This window comes from Alosa alosa, chromosome 17, assembly GCF_017589495.1.
Source record: "Alosa alosa isolate M-15738 ecotype Scorff River chromosome 17, AALO_Geno_1.1, whole genome shotgun sequence".
In the NCBI taxonomy this organism is placed as follows: domain Eukaryota; kingdom Metazoa; phylum Chordata; class Actinopteri; order Clupeiformes; family Clupeidae; genus Alosa; species Alosa alosa.
The window spans coordinates 12,205,699-12,213,198 of NC_063205.1; the positions used below are offsets into that span (position 1 = coordinate 12,205,699).

The following is a 7,500-nucleotide window of genomic DNA, read 5'->3' on the forward strand; positions in this document are numbered from 1 at the left end:
GTGTGTGTGTGTGTGTGTGTGTGTGTGTGTGTCTGTGTTGTGTTGAGGTCCTGATCAGAGAATCCCAGACTGGCACTGAGGCCTCCATATTGTTCACCCTCGAGACAAGAACTCCATGGAAACACCATGTTTTTTTTTAGCCTGTAAGGGGTTCCAGGGTTGTGTGTGTGTGTGTGTGGGGCGGGGGTATGGCTGCAGTAACAGAGGACAAACAGAATTCCTCTCTTCTCTCAGAGGGGCCATTGAAGGAGCTGAAGGATGCTTGTTCTGGACGTGTTGGGATAAGAGTGCGGTCCTGCTTCAGGGGGTGGGCCGAGGGAAGGAGTCTTAAGAGGGGGAGGGGGGGGGGGGCAATCCCATGATGCATCAGTATGTCCAATATGCCCGCTTCCTGGTTCTGTCCAACCTGTTTGAGCCCTCTCCTTCTGTCTCTCTCTCCCTCGGTCTCTGCCTTTTGTTTCACACCACTTCTGTTTGTTTCTCTCTCTTTTCTCTCCTTTCTCCTCTCTCACTCCTTTATCTCCATCTCTTCTCAATGTATCTCATTCTGTTCATCTTTACCTTCTCTGTTATCCTTCTTCTTCTTCTGTCGCTCTTGTGGTCTGGCCGGATAACTGAAGCTTTAGTGTCTGTATGTGTGTGTGTGTGTGTGTGTGTGTGTGTGTGTGCGTGTGCATGTGTGTGTGTGTGTGTGTGTGTGTGTGTGTGTGTGTGTGTGTGTGTTTACTCTGAGAGTCAGCCATAAATCTGCAGCTCCTGGGGAAGCAGCCCAACATCTGTTCCTCCACTCTGCTCAGAACAGGCTATCTTTCGGCCTGTGCAGCACACACACATACACACACACACACACACACACACACACACACACACAGTCACAGTGTCTCACATTTATACACAGTTGCTTACTCTTATACACCACCCTGGCACACTTATCACCACACACACACACACACACACACACACACACACACACACACACACACACACACACACACACACACACACAGCATCTGGTAATGCATCCAGGGTTGCTGTAGGTTAAGAGTCCGCTTGTCAGGAAAGCATTAACCCTGAGGCCTCGAAGCTGTAGAGGGTCCCCTGCACTATTCTCTCTCTGTCGTACATTAGCAGAGACACACAACACACACAAACAGACACACACACACACGCACACACACACACACACACACACACACACACACACACACACACACACACACACACACACACACACACACACACACACACACACACACACACACACACATATACACACTCACACACACACTCAAATGTTTTAGCACAAGCAGGTGTGACACTTATTAGCTAGTCACAGCTGTCCATGGCTATGCTAGTGTCTGAATGGTGATAAAAGCTGCAGCCATTAGGACACTCTCACACACTTAACACTCACTTCCCTCAGAGTCAGATACGCATACTCAGACTGCTTACACACACACACACACACACACACACACACACACACACACACACACACACACACACACACACACACACACACACACACACACACATGCACACACCATTCACAAAGTGACCGCACCCATGCTAATACTGTCACACATACTTAACAAGATTTGCAAAGACTCGCACAGCCTAATAACAAACAAGAATGCATACATGACATACTGTACATACATACACACCCATATTCTTTCACACACACTTACATCTTCTCTCTCTCTATTACACATGCACGCACACACACACACACACACACATACACACACACACACACACACACACACACATGCACACACACACACATATACACGCACGGACGTGCACACACACACACACACACACACACACACACACACACAAACACACACTGTGTGGGGAGCTTGCATCAGTGTGTTGAGTATGATTGCATTACAGAGCAGCTCTAGGCTGCAACATGTCCTTTGTGATTTTATCACTGGGAGATCACTACTCCATATGTTCTCTCATGTTAAGATTCAGACGAAATCCTGATTGAACAGCTTTGTCAAGCACAATTGGATTTTGCCAGGGAAAAAAAAAGAAACACACATACACACATAGACACACACACAGAGACACACACACACAAACACACACACAACAACAACAAGTGAAAAAAACAACTAACCTTCATTTCCACTGTTCTCTGCTGATTTCTTAAATCCCTTAGAAAAGGGGAGGATGAGAGAGAGAGGGAGAGAGAGAGAGAGGGAGAGAGAGAGAGAGAGAGAGAGAGGGAAAAAAGAAAAGAGATTAAGGCTTTGTCACCAAGAAAATCATTTACTCAAGCTAACCCAAATACAGATGTCTCAGCGTGTGGAATTTCCTTTGGGAGCCTCTCAGCATTCAATTGTCACAAAAACACACACACACACACACACACACACACACACACACACACACACACACACACACACACACACACTCACACTCGTGCACACACACACACACAAACACACACATGTTCACACCCATGCACACACACATACATACGTACAGCAGCAACAACAACAATTACCTGCCCTAGGGTGACACTACCAAGCTAGGAAACAATCCACAATATCTCGGAGACAAACGAAAAATACAATCATGTACAAAAGTATGACACAAACATTGACGTGTGGCACAATGGAATGTGTGCATCTTTAGGCGTGATTGTCTGCAAAACAGGTCAAATAAATACAATACAAGGGCATACATGAACGCAGGGATTACCGCAATGTACACATGCCCACAAAGTATTCATAGGCTTACTTATACAATGCACTGTGCACCAGTGCAAGTAAAACATTCACACTGCTGTTCTTTATGTAGTACGTCAAAGCAGCTTTGTGTCTATTCTTTTAAACATACATGCATTTATGTACACAGAGGTATCTATGTACATCTGTGCACACTCATACATACACAGATTCAAAGCCACATACACATACACACACACACACACACACACTGTGCAGCTGTGGTGGTTGACAGCTAGTTTAGCTCGTGCACACCCACCCCACCCCATCAAACAGTGTTCCTATAGGTCAGTCATGAAAGAGCCTCTGTAGGATAGGGTCTGTGGCTGTCATGGCAGCGACCCCCCCCCCCCCCACACACACACACACCACCACCACCACACACACGCACACTCACACACGCGTGCACACTCACACATACATACACATACACACCTTGGGGACTCACAGGAGGGAGGACAAAGTACAGATTGTAGAGCACAGCCTCCACCTAGAGAGATGCTTGGGGAGTGGACCATAAAGCTGACTGTTCCGCCTCCCACACACACACACACACACACACAGAAGCAGCAGGGTACTCTACAGGGTGCTCTGCTTGTGTGTGTGTGTGTGTGTGTGTGTGTGTTTGGGATGGTTTCTGGGGCGTGGATGTGTTTATTCACATGCAGGTCAGAAAGAGACAGAGACAGAAACACGGGTCGTACGGGACACAAACACACTCAACATATTCTCCCTTGTGCGCTCCCCGGGGTGGCCACACACACTTGAACACACACACACACACACACACACACACACACACACACACACACACACACGGAGCATATCTACAGAATCTGTCCGTTTACAGGGTCAGGTGAACTGGGAGAGGATGAAGAAGCAGGTAGGGGAGGTATGGAGGGATGAACGGCAGAAGAAAAAAAAAAGACTGAACAAAAGAAAAAAAGAAAAAAAAGAAAAACAACAGAGTGCCTGGAGAGGAATAAATAGGGGTCAATAGAATAGGTCAAGCATCGTATGTAGAGGCAGATGTTGTACCATATTGCTGCAGATTACCGCACACTACACGGCCGAGGACAAGAGAGAGAGAAGCAGAGATATGGGGAAAGGGAGGGGGTAGAGAGAGAGAGGGGGGAGGAGGAGAAGAGAAGAAAAGAGGGGAGAGAAAGAGAGAGAGAGAGAGAGAGAGTGGTTAATACCTTTTACAAGCTGATAAAAATAGTGCCTTCTCTCCTGCTGGCTTTAAGAAAAACCCACAGCTTTATTGACTGAGACTGCAGGAGGCTTAGCATGCCTCTGTGTGTGTGTGTGTGTGTGTGTGTGTGTGTGTGTGTGTGTGTGTGTGTGTGTGTCTGTGTGTCTCTGTGTGTGTGTGTGTGTTTCTCCATGTTCCACTTAGCTTTTTTCTTTTGACAAGGGAGACACACAGATCCCAGAGAGATGCTCTCCCTATCCCATTAGTGTTGGTTGGTTGCAGCGGACCAGTACACACTTCCTTACTGATAACACATTGGATCAATAGGCTTTGTGATTGGAAAATCCTGCCTGGGTAATGCAGACATACATCACCGTGCCAACCATCCATCCCATCCTGACGTTCATGATGTAACCCATGGCCACCACGTGATGCTGGAAACGGGAATCCTCAGAACTTTGACTGCTATACCCCCCACCCCCCTTCCACACACACACAGACACACACACACACACACCATGCATAGTGATTTGGCTTTTAAGCCCACAGTATAATTAAATTAAGATTCCACTCCTCACAAGTCGCATTGGATTGTTTCCTCCCAATGTGCTCTGCCAGATAATAGGACACTCCAATGGCATGCTAGTCGAGAAAATGGAAAGAACACTTGGCACTATCCTTTGTCTCGATGTGTGTGTGTGTGTGTGTGTGTGTGTGTGTGTGTGTGTGTGTGTGTGTGTGTGTGTGTGTGTGTGTGTGTGTGTGTGTGTGTGTGTGTGTGTGTGTGTGTGTGTGTGTGTGTGTGTGTGTGTGTGTGTGTGTGTCTGTGTGTCTGTGTCTCTGTGTGTGTGCAGGCGCTTGAGACAAGACTTCACACCCATTTGCCTCCTTTATGGAATCTCCCAGCCTAAACATGTGAATAATATTGGGCATCGCAAGACAGGAAATTTATACGTAAATGTAATATGCTCAGGCAGACACACAAAGTGTGCATGCACAAGCACACACACACACACACACACACACACACTCACAAACACACAAACACAGCTGGAAGGTACCAGAAAGACACTAAAGCGTGTGTGCGTATGTGTGTGTGTGTGTGTCTGTGTCTGTGTCTGTGTCTGTGTCTATGTCTGTGTCTCTGTGTGTGTGTGTGTGTGTGTGTGTGTGTGTGTGTGTGTGTCTGTGTGTGTGTCTGTGTGTGTGTGTGTGTGTGTGTGTGTGTGTGTGTGTGTGTGCGCACGGCTGTGAACTCTCCTCCTCTGAGGATAACCACTGAGGGAAGATGAAGTGGAGGAACGCTAATCTGACTAAAGCAGGATTACTGCTTCCCCACTCTGGCTAGCTGTCTGCTGTAGCACTTCAGAGAGCATCACCCTGTCACACACACACACACACACACACACACACACACACACACACACACATCGCCTGTCTATTAGGGAGTGTGTGTGTGTGTGTGTATGTGGGGGGGATGGCTTAGAAGAACATAGGCTTTGTGAATGAAAGTGCTGCTAGTGCTGATGCTATCGTTAACCTTACACACCCGCAAACACACATAAATACACTTGGGCACTCCAGTGCAGGGCATTTGTTAGGGCGTATCTATCAGTCAAATGGAGCAGACATGAGAGAGAGGGATGAGAGAGATGCGGAGAGATGAGAGATAGAGGGACGGACTGATGGAGTGATGGATAAATAGAGTAAATAAATTCACAACTGTTAGGGACAGGAGTGTCACTGTGGTGTGTGTGTGTGTGTGTGTGTGTGTGTGTGTGTGTGTGTGTGTGTGTGTGTGTGTGTATTTAAGATGCTTTCAGATGTGTCAGGAACATGTGTCTATCAGAGGGCAACACACAACTGGTACACACACACACACACACATATCTCACTTTCCATGTCTCCCTTTCTGTTTTCTTAGACTCTCCCACTCTCCCACTCTCCCTTCTTCCTCTCTTCCCTTCTTCCTCTCTTCCTCTCTTCCTCTCTTCCCTTCTTCCTCTCTTCCTCTCTTCCTCTCTTCCCTTCTTCCTCTCTTCCTCTCTTCCCTTCTTCCTCTCTTCCTTCCTCTCTTCCTCTCTTCCTTCTTCCTCTCTTCCTCTCTTCCCTTCTTCCTCTCTTCCTCTCTTCCTCTCTTCCCTTCTTCTTCTTTTCCATTTCTTTCCTTCTTTCCTCTTTTTTTTCTTTCGCATCTGTCTGTCTTGCCTCTCCCATTGTGACATTTGAATCAGTGCCCCACACATCTTCCAATAGCCCTCTGTGTGTGTGTGTGTGTGTGTGTGTGTGTGTGATTCAGGGTGGCCCAGAGGTCTGCTGCTGTCACTTTCTGTCTCCTCATGCACGGCAGCGTTTGGCACAATGTCGTCCGCGGCAACGCTTGGGGCTCTCTCCATCGGCAGAGCCAGTCTGTGTGTGTGTGTGTGTGTGTGTGTGTGTGTGTGTGTGTGAAGTGGCCTGTCACAGCCTTGCTGGCCTATTGCGCACAGTGTGAGTGATGGGAGCTGGCCCTGTAATAGAACTCAATTTGAAGACACGTCCCAGAGACCTCTGTGACCATGCCATCAGAGATGTGTGTGTGTGTGTGTGTGTGTGTGTGTGTGTGTGTGTGTGTGTGTCTGTATCTGCGCGTGTGTTTGTGTGTTTGTGTGTTTATATATGTGTGTGTCTGTGTGTATGTTTTTCTATGTGTGTGTGTGTGTGTATGTGTGTGTCTGTTTGCTTCATGGCTCACCACACATACATCCACTAAGAGTCATGGTGGGGGTAATTGAACAGAAATGACCAACAAGACCTTTATATAATGTTATTCCTGCCGAATGTGTGTTTGATGTACAACAATAGAGAAAAAGAGGAAGAGAGAGAGAGAGAGAGAGAGGGAGAGAGAGAGAGAGAGAGAGGGATAGAGATGACTAGAAATAAAAATATGCAGTTGAGTTTCTGTGCGTTGCTGTGCTGTGGATTTTGAAGCATTTGTACGTAATTGTAAGAGCAATCTCATTTATTTGTGTGTCTGGAATAGTGAGAAATTTGATCTTATCTCAGATACAAAGCAAGTTTTTGTGACACACACACACACATCCATGCTGTGCTTTTGCATGTTTATGTTTGCGTGTGTGTGTGTGTGTGTGTGTGTGTGTGTGTGTGTGTGTGTCTGTGTGTGTGTGTGTGTGTGTGTATGTTTGTGACTGTGCTTGAGCTCCCAGCAGTGAAATGCACTTAAGTGTGCAACATATTGGCCAAGCAGGTGTGAGTCGGTGTAGTTACGAGTGAGTTTTTAATAAAACTGTATCAGGAAACATGGTGCTAAGGACTGAGGAGGGGGAAAGAGAGATGAAGAGATGGAGAGAGAGAGATGGAGAGAGAGAGATGGAGAGAGAGAGATGCCATTTGCATAAACCAGTCTTTGTTTGGAGCTGTGGCGAGGAGCCAGCGCCGAACAGAAGGACGGAAGTTTCGCTCGCAAACAACCCTCCGCTTCCAAAAAATCTTACAGAGAAAAATACTCCGTGCTCAGATGCCGCCAGTTCTGCTCTCATAAAACACACAGACACACACACA

The 7,500-nt window shown here is 47.0% G+C and overlaps 1 protein-coding gene across 1 annotated transcript in view; it reads left to right on the forward strand.

Moving 5' to 3' along the window:
* Positions 1-7,500, forward strand: part of sox5 (SRY-box transcription factor 5) — a 101,738-nt gene that overhangs the window by 74,783 nt on the left and 19,455 nt on the right. The gene's annotated exons all lie outside the window — the stretch shown is intronic.